The 13,962-nt window shown below is 42.3% G+C and overlaps 1 protein-coding gene across 3 annotated transcripts in view; it reads right to left on the reverse strand.

Annotated features, from left to right (window-relative positions):
- Positions 1 to 13,962, reverse strand: part of FGF13 (fibroblast growth factor 13) — a 264,038-nt gene that overhangs the window by 123,347 nt on the left and 126,729 nt on the right. The window lies entirely within an intron of this gene.

The raw sequence follows: 13,962 nt of genomic DNA on the forward strand, positions 1-13,962 counted from the left end.
AATGACATTTGACTTAATCATCATTTTCAATGGATAGAAGAGTAGATGTACAAAGAGAAAGCACTTTAATCCTTTTGATGGTTTTCTTGTAAAACAGCAAGTCATTTTTTAAAGCTGATCTTATAAATCAATACTGCCATTAATAATATAACTGATATGCAGTCTGAAACGTTTTCTGAATGGGGTCAGACTATTAAACAGTAAAAAGATAAAATATATAGTGTACAGAAAGCTCCAGCTACCTCAAACTATTACATTACCAGAAAGAATTTAAACACTTTTCCACTGTCTAAAAAATGAAGCCTTAACAACAGAGACAGTGAGATTCCTCAGCTTATAGCTTTAAGGCACAGATCATCTCTCAAGAACAAAAATTAAATGCTTTTTCAAAAGACAGTAGTCTCTAACCACTACTAGTTATTTATAGTGTGATGCAGAGATATAAAACCACAGCCAAAACCAAGCTGAGATTCTCCAACTCTATAGCAAAAAAAAAAAAAAAATTTAATAATTTACCCTTCCCCCAAAGATTAGGAAAGTAAAATTCCAACAATCAGGAAAGTAACTATTGATAGGCTAGTCTAAAACTGCAGATGCACTAACACTATGTAAGTTTATATGGGTCTAGAACTGTTGGCCATTAATTCAAACAATTTAACTGTTTCCTAAATATCTGCAAATGTATAATCATTTAAAAAAAAAAAAAAACCTGTAAGATTTAAACATGGATCCTCTCAAACAAATATGATCCTCTTGCATTTTCATGCACTTGATTTTTTCTCTCCTATCAAGAATGGTACTAGTAAGAGCCGCATCTAGGTGATAAATAAGTGATTCAACTTGATAATCTTTTCACAGTGGGCAGTCACCTTCTTTCAAGATCTCATTAATCCATAGGAGACACTTTGCACCTTGGCTGTTGTTGCTTCATTAGACTACACGCAGCGTCAGTAACACATACTAATATTCCATATAAAGTGTCATTAAAAGGGAGGCATGAGCTAATAGGAAAGCACAAGTGGTTCAAAAAAGAGCAGCGGGTCAATGGAGCACAAGGTCTGGGTTGCCATATAATTGCTCCCTTAACAATACTAGTTTTACTTTGGCTTGTTTGAAGGGTACGTATGTGTTCATAAAACATACTGACAGCCCTGAGACGGAAGGGCAATTGCTGGGAGTAATTACTAAGAGTCAACACCCAAGATAAGGCAAAGACCAACAAGCCCTGATGGGTCACTCCTCCAAAAAGACATCACGCAGAAGCTGCTGTTGCAGGCATCTGTGTAAAGGCACCAGCGAGCTGTGTGCAGTGCCACTGACGTCAATGGTGCCGGAGCCCTACGGCGCGTCCCTCTGACATTTACAGGGATAAAGGATAACGTGCGCCGTGAAACATGAATAGCCAGCAGAGGAGTGAAATGCACAGCTACCTTCTGCCAGCAAGCTGGCTGATACACAGCAGAGCATGCCCCGCTGTCAAAAACTCAGCTTTGGGTAAAAGGCATGTCCCTGGGCGGACCCTCTGAGAGGCAGAGTCCTTCCTGAGAAGTCCCATTCGACTGCGGGAGCTCAAAGAATTACCCACAAGGTTCAATGCCGTGTGGTGCTGGCCTGCCACTTTAGTGAAAAAAAGCAGAAATCAGGCTAGCAGCTGCTAAACAGTGTCTGCAGGGGAGAGGGAGCTACTGGTAATTACCCAGAGGTATGGCGCAAGGATCTATTCTTCTAGCCACAAGAGCTGTTTGGCACTGGACTATGATTTCTCAGCTTCTGCAAGCTCAGAGGGCTCAGGCAGCATCTGCAAACCAACTCCATGGACTGATTCCATTCATCGAGTGTTTGGCAAATAGTTGCTTGACACCATGAAGTAGGTCCACCCCTATCTCAGGCAAGCTCACTAAGACAGGTGGAGAAGATATAACCAGTCCTTTACCAGTCACCTACGTGCTCGTATCACCACCTACACACAGATTTATTTAAATGTGAATAAGCCACAAAGAGAACCACACCTTCAATAAGTGAAGAACATGCTGAAATCAACAAAAGCACATCAGGGTACCAGAATCCAGGACAGCAGGTGTAAATAAGTCTTGGCTTTGAGGACCATCATAGCACTGACATCTGGAGCAAACCGTAGGAACCACAGCTCTAATAAAGCCTGAACGCTGGAATGATGTATGGATAACTTAATTGATGTCAGTGTTCTGAAGGGAACAGCTAAAACCTTTTCTTAACATGATGAATGGCCGCAAGTCAGGCGGAGAATTTATTACAAAACTAGGAACACCCCCTGGCCCCAATGCCTCCTTTTCCCTGCTATGATGACAGCCAGACACCCTCATGGAGCCACTGAAATCACAGCTACAGGACCTCAACTATGGTCCCAAGAACCAATCCACAGGGAAGTTTCAACGACACAGAATCTAATGTAAAAAGCTTTAAAAACCTGATGATGTCCATTTTTGATGACTAAAAATAATCAGTGCACAACCATGAAAGGATCGTTATTAAACAACTGTGAACAAGCACTTTGGAAAAAGGAGAAATATCACCAGGAATCTACTATGATTTTGCTAATGGGATAAAAACCACACTTATGAAAGAATCACACATACACCAGAGTAGGAGAGAAATGGTAAATTTTAGGGAATTAACAAAAATCCAAAGCAGTATTTACATACTGTGCTATGTGGAGCAGAGGACATTGTTTTTATTCAACTGTTCGTCCATTATAGACTCTGCTAATTGCAGGATCTAGGATACGCTTATACTCCTCTGCGTAATGCACAGATACACGAGCTAGCTTTAAATCAGCTGATTTGGGTAGTAATCACAAGCCAGCACCAAGCTCAACAAGGGCAGCAGAAGACCCATGAGAAGCCTGGCAGATACCAGCTTCACTCCATCACATGGATGCTGTTCTCAAGAGCAGTTAGAAGAAACCTCCATTGAGGCACATCTACATTTCCTTGGCCACCTTCCTGAAGGCAGATGCGTAGTCATCCGGCCAGCTCCAATATTCAGCTATGCCTCTGTTGTTATACTTCAGCAGCTGCTCACCCTAATGTACTCCCCATCCTTATGGGTAAAACACCTCAGTGGTCTACATTTCCATCTTCCCATGAGTAAAAGAGGGACAAGACTTCCTATGTCATGGACACAGGCCATTAAGATACTAGTAAAGAACTTGTAGATTCGCAGTTGGAAGATGATAAATAAATACTTCATAGCTTTAAAAAAAAAAAAAAGTCTTTTTTCTTCCCCCCACCCTCCCCTCATAATTTGATGGAGACCGAAACCACAGCAACTGTGTATATGAGAGGAATTTGCTTAGCAGTTAGCATAAAATAGCTGCAATAACTATTATGTTTCCTACACCAAAACGTTCAACTTGCTAAATATCACCCTGTAGCATATTCCTTAGTTTTTAAAACATAATAATAATTACAATAATAAAAACTTACTGTCAACAAGCCAGTAGGAAAAAAATTCCTTCTTCCTATAAGCCTTACTGAGAGAGAGGAAAGTGATCTTTAGGATAACTGCCAGCACCAGGATGTTTTTCAAGATAAATTCAAACATGTTTACTTTATATAAACACACCAGCTACAGACTCTGCTGGTTTGTGTCTTTCTTTTATGTCCAACTGCATTTCAGTCCCATCTAGAATTGCCAGAAACCATAACATCAACCCTGTCCATAGGCCTCGGCTTGGGTTCCAACTGAATAATCTTTGATAAAATTCAGAGTTTAATAAAGCTGTAAGGAAGCATCTTCCCCCTCCCCGCCCCCCGGTTTTACATGGAGAGGCTTCAGCTCTGCTGGCTAAAGGCTGTAGCAACCATAGGGTAAATATGTATTAATATCCAGGCAAAAGAAATCCCCACATTCCTGTTAGACTGTTGTTCTTGTATGTATGACACAATTTAACACAAAAATTTTATATTTCCATGGATCCCTTTCCTCCTTGAATTACCTTTCAGATCATTACCTGAAACATGAATTTCCTTCCTCCTCCTTCAGTTCCCTTACTTTTCTTAGTCTGGTTAGCTTTACATGCTGTGAGCCCCAGGATACTTATACTTGCAATAAATTAGTTTTTCTGGCATTTTGGAAGGACTAATGTCATAGCTCTACACTAGATCTTCAAGCCATGAAGGCATTGGAGTAGAGTGCCTCTTAAATCATGCATCCACAAAGTGAAGAAAATCCCTTCTCTTTGGCACAAGGGAGCAAGTTGTAAAAAAACCAAACCAAACCAAAACATTCCCCCAATACGACTCTTTTTTAAAAAATAAGAGCAGCAGCACATGCCTCACCACCGTAGCCTGCCAGGCTGTGCTGTGAAACAAGACGGTGATGCTCACTGAGCACCTCCTTCATCCTCTGCCTCCTCCACCCACAAAAGGGAAAGAAAGATCACCAGTGAAGTTACCGAGGCCCTTGAGGCTGTTTGGAGTTACGTAGGAAATGTTTTTTTTCCTTTTAGGGAAAACATTAGGCTATCAAGCTGCTTTCAGCTCCTTACAGGAACAAATCTAAAAAAACCTCTCCAAAATAACTTGCTTCAAGTAATTGCCTGCAGGACAGGGAATGGGTAGGAAAGCGGGGTATTTTTCTGTAATAACATTTTCCCAGTTGAAGCAGCTGATGAAAAGTTCTCAGGTATACATGCAATAACAATTCCCTTTTCATTACTGCTTTGTTTTCTCCCTAATTTATTCCAGTTGAAGGTGTGATTTTTGTCAGCCACCTGAACAACATAATGAACTCAGGGCACAAAAATACTTACAAGCTAATTAAAACATACAATAAAATTCTATTCTGGGGTTGTGATACACTCAAAACCTCTTAACGGCATCACAGTCTATCCATACCATCTCCCTATCCAGCTTTGCCAAAATCCCAATGAAGCATTCTTACCAAACAGCCCCGGCACTTCTGTGTCACCCAGAAACCTTACTTTCAGCTTGCATCTGTGTGCTCGCAATGTTGAAGTCTGGTTGACTCTGACTTGCAGTTTTCACAATGAAGAGAGATATCACAGGAAACACAAGCAGCCAAATTCTCTCATTTTTATTCACCACAAGCCATTTCTGGAGTCCCTCCTTTTGCCCCACTCCTTACTCCCCAGTACACCACCAAAACCAGGCACCACACTAGAAACGCAAAAGCTCATTCAAAGTTAAAAAACAAAGCAGCAAAAATACCTTGTGGAAGACACAACTTTTACCTTGAGTTTCTTTAGGTGATACTTAAAGCAAAACTCCGCTCGAAATGAAAACTCTTGTTACATCTGGAGGCTGCTGCTGGCCGGGGTCCGTGATGGATGACAGCCTGCCAGCGACACGGCGGCACAACTCGCTCACTCCTCTTACTGGGAAGCAGCGCCTGGTCTTTTGTTCTCAAACCAATACTATAAATTTCCTCTATAGCAACTATTTCTCTGTGCTTATTTTTGAACTGATATTAAAAGGACAGTTTTATGGCATGCATGAATAGAGCATAAATTTTGAGATTGGCAATAGTCTAAGAGCTCAGATACTTACAGTCTTGGGGAAGCAAATTCCTTGTTTAATAGAGGGTTTTTACTACTTGAACTAATGATTTTTCAAACTGCTGATCTAAATTAGATTGTGCTGCTTATTAGGAGTTGAGGCTTTTGGGATTCAACAGTATATGGTCTAAGAGCTCTTTTCTGTGTCTGGTGGGAGAGGGAGGATAAACTCCTGTTTACGGCATAAATGTCACAGGAATATTTAAGATTCACCATTGATGTCCAAGTAATAATCCTTATGGTAAAGCCAACAACCCAGCTCCTGCTGTGATTGCCAGGTAAGGCAGAGATTCCCAAACACTTACATAGGCAGGAGCAGCCTGGATCTCAGCATTTACCCAGCCCCTGGGGAAGGTTCCCCATCCCACATCGAATACCAGTTTTGTTCGTTGCATTGGTTTTTGTTACCCCAGCAGCAGCCGCAGCCAACAACGCTAGCTTGAATCTCATCCAAACAGCCCCCAACTGCTGCAGTCACAGCAGAGGCTGCAGCATAAGCACCCCCAAAGCTTTCTGCCAAATCCTAATCCTACCTGGGGGCCTCACTCCTAGACGGAAATGAAGCATTGAACAGAAATTCCCTCTGCAAAAGGCTGCAGGAGGAGATAGAGTGCCACAGTCCTACTCCCAGGGCTTGGTCAAGCACATGCAAAGCAGAACATCCAATATGGCTCATCAAGCGCGACACCTTCTCCCCCAAGAAAGTAGGAACAAATTTCTCCTCTCCAAGACACTGTTCCTCCCTGCTTTAGATGGATCGTCGATAGTTGTTGCACAGTCCCTTCCTATACACTCAATAAAATCCTTATTAGAGAACCAGGAACAAAGTGAGCCAAAATGATGCAGTTAAAACCTGCTTTAGGCAAAACTTTTCATTCTGAATTAATTAAGGTTTGCACAATCTTGTCTTTGCCCCCACATCAAAAAAATTCACTGATGGTATTAGATAGTGTTTTTATTTTCTGATTTGAAACCACTTTCTGTTGTGAAATAACTTCATTTCTAAAATAAGCAACTATTGTCTTGCCATCAAAATTGAAAGCCTGTAGCCCTTTTGAACATGTTTCTTTCAATATAAGCAGGAATTTCTAAACTTTCTGATCTGCTGAAAAATTCTGAAATATGCTCTCTTTGGGTCAGCCACACAGAATAATTTTTTCAGCTCTTCCAAAAATATTTGCACAAAACACTCCCCCTTGACCTAAAAGAGTAATTGGATTAACTGCTAGCAGTAATAGGCTGTTATCCTCTAAAAAGACTAGCCAAGATAAGGCTGCATTTAGATCCTTGTGCATAATAAAGACAATGACATCCAACATCAAAAATTTGTTGATAAATTCTGCTAAGAATGCATGTCCTCTTTCCCCTGCAGAAAGGGCACTAATATTTCTGCACATAGCCTTATTTCCCAGCTATTCCAGGCACCCATCTACTACCAAACAGCCTTTGATTAACTCTAATCTGGCCACTACTCAGTGAAGCAGCTGCCTATAACCATGATCTTACTGTGCGCACATGCAAGAGCGTGGTTTGGGAGAACTGCAGTTTCCTCTCCAGATGCTGCTAGGCAGTGCTGTCAGCCTCCCGCATGTGAGCTGTGATAAAGAGAAGATCCACACTCCCGCTCATCGAGGGCTAAGTAACAGCCACAATTTACTCTCCGTTGCGCAGACCCACTGCCTTTCCTTTCCCAGCCAGGATCTGGGAAAGGATCTGCAGTTTTGCTATGCAAGACGTGTGCCCACTCTTATTTAACTCTGCTGCTCAGTTCACCACTTCGCCGTGCTTGCCACTGAATGAATGAATATTGCTTCCCTGCCTACTCTGAGTGGCTTTCTGCTCTTCCCATCTGCTAAAATAAACGCAAGCTGGCTGCTTTCCAAACAGGTGGGTTGTTCCATGCACCACAGCAGACAAGATAGTAATTTACAGTGTACTATTCATTCTTCTGGAGTGTGCGTATCAAGAGCAACAGGCACACAGACCAGCGTACAGCAGAGCTGTAAGCACACCAGAGTGTTATCGGGGACACTTCATGGAGAAGCAGGGGCTGGCAGGACCTGCTTGGCCAGCTTCAGAAGATAACCCATCCAAATTGCACAGCCACCAAAAGATGGTGGTTGAGATCAAGTTCTGGCTGCCACTTAACGCACCAGCACGCAGCTTGTGGATCAACCATTCCTCTTCCTGCTGCAAAGATGAAAGGAAGGGAGCCTTGTGGATGACAGGAGGAGATGGGAGGCAGCCCCGGACGGAAATGAGAGCTTGCTCACACCCCTCACTCACCCCTATCTACCACAAAACCCACTCTGACCAGCTCAATGCAGAGAATATCTTGGAGTCACACAATGCACATCAGTGAACTTCTGTTTCCCTCCATTGAGAAAGTTTGGGAGAAAAAGCAAAGAATGTTGCTGTTTCTAAGAGAATATCCTCGCAGTGTGGTGAAAATCAGGCAAGCAGAGGAGGAGGTGGCAAGAGAACTGCTAGAAAGGTCCAGGGATGAGAAGCTAACAGTGTTTGAGAGAGCTTTGGATAGCTGTAGTTCACTACTTATGAAATATTAGAATGCTGTTGTGCAATGTAACTTTAATAAGAATTTAATTATTAATCTAGCCCTATTTGGAGCTAGAAGAATACTTTCAAATGACACAGGAAGTCAAGAGAAGTGGGAATGCCTGTAGCTTTTTTCTTCCTATTTATAGAGCACCTATTGACAACAGCAGGGCTACAAAAGGAGACCTAAACTTCCCTAGCGTCGGGGTGAAAAGAAAAACAAAAACACAAAGAAAGAACTAATAGAAATCAGAATCATCCTGGAGGAGCAAAACAAGGAATAGTAGCCTGCAAAAGGCAACAAAGTCATCAAATAAAAGACTGCATCCTTCCTGGAAATCTGAAAGAAGGATCAGCCGTACCTCTTGGGAACAGGAGATGAGCAGCAGTACAAGAATCTAAGACTCTGTTTCAGAGACTCTCCACTACTGCAGCTCTTGGGCATTTCGCTTGGAAGAAGGGGACAAGAACAGAAGCAGCATTCATGAAAGGACAGGTGACACCTCCCAATTATTTGCCTCATTTACTGGGGATTAACAAAAGGAAGGAGGCAAGAAATGGAGTGGTTTAAAATTCAAACTCATTACAGAAAGATCTGTTCTGAGAAATGGCCTCAGAGGAAATCTTTCAAAGCAAAGCACAGAAAACTAATCAGCAGGAGCAAAAAACCTGTGTGTGTCACGGAGAGGTGCGCAGCGTGTTCCCACAGCCCTGGGAAGTGGCAGACCCCTGTACGCTGCTCTGGTTCGGCAGCGCTGCCCAAAGGGGCGAGCGGCTCTGACCAGAGCTATGCACACAGCTGCTGGATGAACAGCAGGAAAATCCTTTCAGAAAAGAAATAAAAAAATCTAATTTAACCTGAAATTAACATTCCTCTTCATTTTAAGGGTGGAAGTTGTTTTCAACAGGTTAAAGATTAAGCTGATACAAATTGGGTCTCTGTACATACAAACACAGGTGTACACAAAACAATTCATTTTTAAAACAGCCAAATGAAAGGCCACAACATTTTCTCATACTCTTTTCTTGGACTAAAGCCTTAGTTAAATTCACCTCCATCCACAAGTGACTTCTGCAACCCCAAAAATTTTTCCAGCAAGTTCCAGTACCCTGAAAAATACTAATTCAACTGTAGTCTGAAGGGAGTCATTCACATGAGCAAGAGAAACCTCTGCCTACACCATCATTTCTATTTACCAGTGTATTACCTACTGCAGAAGCCACTGCTGGAACAGCTTTCCCCAGCCAACAATTCTCTAACACCGAGGTTGCCAGCACTGTGACTGAATAAAGCACTTGAAATAATTTGACAATTAGCCAGCTCCCCCTCTCTGCATCTGGCCCGTGAAGTGTTAAGTCATTATATCCACTTGAACAGCGTATCGATTGAGAATGATGTGCAACAACACTCACAATACTGCATTTCCCGCCCCCCTTCCTGAAATAAAGGGACCACATTTCAGAAGCCTTCACTTGACACAGGTATAGCAGTTGTACTTGAAAATATTTTTTCCCCTCTCTACACTTACCTAAATCCCTTCGGACATTACATAAATCCATATGCAATTATGCTATCACTGTTATACAGTGTAGTTACAATACACTTGCTGCATATACACAGAGGGGTTTTGCTTTTCACTGTTAATCAATTTAATCAGCACCGAACCAAATTAACAGAAGATTAAACTACCTGTTTTCCTGTTACCATCCACCTTAATGATCACGCTTGTAGAGTCCAGCTACATGTTCTGTATATTGAGATCATTCTACCCAACAACTGTTTTTTGTACAGTATCGTGGTACTTCCACATAGTGGGCAGCACATCCACTATGTACTAGCAGCCTAACTGCTCCAGAATTGCAGTAATTTTCTTAAAGCATGACTTTAAATGTTATATTATTATTTTATTTATAAAGTGGTATCTTTCAATTCATTGAGACAGCTGCTAGACCACATGAAAGACAAGGCGAGAGAGGTGATCAGCACTGGGTCATAGACAGCAGGAGGGATTTCGCTACCTTGCTGTGAACAGCAAATGTGCAGCGACTTGGCTAATGACACCGACCTGACAGATCAGGGAGCACGCAAGGAGGACTTTCACTGCCCATTTATTACAGCTTGAACAGACAGAAGCTCACAGCAGAACTTGGAGCTAACTTGATCTCAGCAAGCATGAAGATACCAGCTCCTCCCTCTCCAAGTAGACTCTGCAGGGAGTTGTCTTGGCAGCCTTCCTCTTCTCCCTGCACTGCGGGTGGGCGATGGATGAGCAGGACCTTCTTGGCTTCTCAAAACGGAGAAGCCAATGTACCCCACGTATGCACAGCCTGGTGGTGGTACCAAGTCAGGCTGCTTAAGCACAACATTTACAAGATTGTCTTGTTCCTCCCAGTGCTTTAAGCTGCCTTCACTCAGATAGGAGACCGATGCCGCACAGCCACTCAATTCACTGAGCAGGTGTGTAAGCAGTGAGGGAAGACAAACCAAGAAAGCTGCCACTGGTGTAGCTTAGAGTACCTCTGCAATGACGCTCGCGTGCCCCAGGTGCACTGAGATGGCTGTGCACACAACCTGGAACACAAAAGCGCTGGCACTCTAGAGTAAAGCCTGATATGAAAGGAATTTCAATACTAAGTGTTTGCATACTAGTAAAAGAGAGTTAAAAAAACAAGAGATACTGTGCTTAAGCCAAACTGTAAATAACTCAGATGAGCGACTCTGGCCTAGGAAATCACTGGTCTGCTCAAAACAGTCCGGCCAAGGCCAACTTATCTTGCAGTTGTTCATGACCGAGGGACATGTTGTCACCAATGGGAAGGGCACAGTGACTAGGTCATAGAAAAGAAATCAATTTAAAATCTTTTACAAACCAGCACATACTTCCACACAACTTATCATGAAATTCAGATGTTGCTACAGGTGATCTCCATGCCCGGGCGGCTGTTGCTTCCTGAGCTTGCACAGCTACCATCCACTGCCAGCCGCGGGAGACGGCTCTCCAGCAGGAACTTCTACAACGCATGTAAATATGCACTCGTAAATGCTCAAGCTGCAATACACTATTTGGAATTAAATTTTCAGAAATCAAAAGGCAAAATGATCAAATAAGGCTGTTCTGTTAAAGCAGAAGTAACAGTGGAGTTTATTGCCTTTATATATTTTTTTACACTACATTGTGTAATACACTCACATTGGTGTTCAGCACTGTAAATGACATAAAAAAATAACCCCAGGCAGCAAGCACTGCAGAGCTCTAAGAAAAAAAACATCACATTTCACATTCCAGTGCATGAAGTGAATACTGCAGTCCTCTAGCTTATAACAGCATATCAAAGTTAGCAAAGACAAACGTCTGTCTTAGAAAAAAGATACTGTTTCAATACTGAGCTATAAATTAGCTTCTAGTGTTTAGGATGTGGTAAGTGGTCTGTATTTTAGTAGAAGAAAAAGCCACTCTTTTCAAACTAAGTAAGGATATTGCGTACTGCAGATTGAAGTTGGGGATCTGCCTCTGGGGATACCACAATCACTTTTTGTACTGCTTTGAAAGCACCCATATTAGAGAGAAGTCACTATGTCATGTCATTATCGTATTTATGCCTACTAGGCCTTTACATAGCTCAAAATAAATTAAAACATTTATTCTGGAAGTTGGTTCAAAAACTTTAAAACATGGGAAGGACTTTGTGTTGCTGTAAATGTCTGGAGCTTGTGGATTCATACCAGCTCCAGTTAAATAGAAAAAAACTCAAGAAAAGCTTCAGAGAAATTTGCAGTAACTGAGTATTTGGCCCATACAAGTGTCAAAACAAGTGCTCGAGTATATAGGTCCTGCAAACACTCATTACTGAGCATTGTGCTGCTTTAGACAGTTCAATTTTGCAAACTGTGTGCTCAGCAGTATTTACCCAGTTCCTGATTACCAGTGGTAGGAGTCTTTCTATTGCTTCTTGCCCTGTATGCCACATAAACACTTACAGTATTTTTAATATTAGCCCCCACAACTCCACTTGCATCTTAAGTGACTGCTGGAGAACACAAAGTACATTTTTAACGGGTTCTCAAAAAATTAATTTAAGAAATGAGGTCTTTGCAGGTTGAAAACAAATCCACCTTTCCTTTTACTTTTGAATCTACCAATCTGTAACTTCCCTGTTACCAATGTACCCTGCTCCCGAACTGAAATCCTGAAGAGATTTCTGCAAAACTTTATTAGCATTTTAGCCTGCCTCTAACTATTCATTTCACACCAGGTACACAATTGACACGGGCTAATGTGCTCACTGTCACATGCACCAGCTTGCCACCACACTAAGGAGAAGGGGATGAAGGCTGCAGATAACAGACATGCTATCCCACCCCTCCAAGCCCCTGTCTACAACAGGTCCTACCTCTCACTGCCTTGGTCTTTTGGGATCAAACCCACGTGAAGCCCTCTCTGGAAGGAAGACGACAGTGACTTTGAGCTGCTTCTCCTTGTCCTGAGCTGTCATGCAGATGTGGGATTCAGGCTGTCCTGGGTGCCTGTGGATCTCCAGGCTGCTAAACACCATGATCAGAGATGACTCACTGTCACTCTCACATACATTAAATGGTTCTGTCAATTTTCTGACTTGAATTATTGCTGTAATTGTTGTGTCTCACAGCTGAGGAGCTGACACTAGGGCTGACTCAGCCATCAGAGAGCTCCTGCAGCCGTGCTGGGCCAGGCTGCTCATGACGCTGGAGCTCAGACCTTGCCCTTACCCATCAGAAGTCATTCTCTCCCACTAGGTAAGACAACGAAAGAGAGCTTCCCTCGGCTATATCTGACAGATCTGCGCTGAAGTTTCTCTCCAGGAATGCTTTGCATATCATATATTAATAGAGTCTGACTAACAGCTTTAGCTTCACATCATGTCTAGACAAAGCATCCTGCTGTGGGCAGTTGCCTGGAAGGGCACTTGAAATAGCCATGGGTGAACAAAACAGAAACTGTGTGGAGAACTGACATGTTGTATGTTCACTGCATCTCATTTATTTATTCTCAGAAAAGTGAAAATAATGGGAATTTGGCTGAAGTTTTAGGCAGAAAGAGGCCAAAGCCCCAATATTCATTCCTTTCAGTAGATGTCCATCACTCAACCACCTAGAACAAAGGAAATAGCCAGAAGACAAGAAGTGAAGTAATTAAAAATTCCACAGAAGCTTTTTGAGGGTAAAAATGTTGAACAGGCACAAGTTGCATAAAAAGGCGTTTAACCAAGTGCTCTCCAGTGCTGAGCCAGCTCTCTCCTGAGCCCAGGTGTACTCAGCAGTGTCCAGCTACACCCTGGCTGCACTCTGACAATACAACTTTTACCCAAGCATTAACCAAAACTCCTTAGCACCACATACTCCATGCAGGAAAGGGACTGTCAACACACATTATAAAAGCACCACAATTGCAAAGTCACATTAAACTGATGCTGGAAACAAAGAATGGATGGTAAAGTATTTATAACCCATCAGAGAGTTTCTACCACTTCTCAGCAACCACAGGGGTTTGCTTGCCCTTGCCACGTTTCTTGTTAGGTGAACACTGCGTCTAGATATAAAATTGCATCACTGCTTTCCTTCAATTTAAACGATCTATTTAAATTGAATGCATTTAACTCCCTTTCAGTGTCTTTTCTGATCCTCCAGCATGCTGTGGCACAATTACAGCTTTAAATATTTACTTGACATTATGTTGCATCTGGCAAATGTATTCTGATACTCCCAAGTAAGTCCCATGCAGGATTAAATTATCCACTGGTCTTTGCACAGTTGCGATGGATCCCATTTACTTTACCACTGTAATTCTGAATCAGGCCTGCAAAGTCTAAGG

Source organism: Aptenodytes patagonicus, chromosome 9 (genome assembly GCF_965638725.1).
Source record: "Aptenodytes patagonicus chromosome 9, bAptPat1.pri.cur, whole genome shotgun sequence".
NCBI lineage: Eukaryota > Metazoa > Chordata > Aves > Sphenisciformes > Spheniscidae > Aptenodytes > Aptenodytes patagonicus.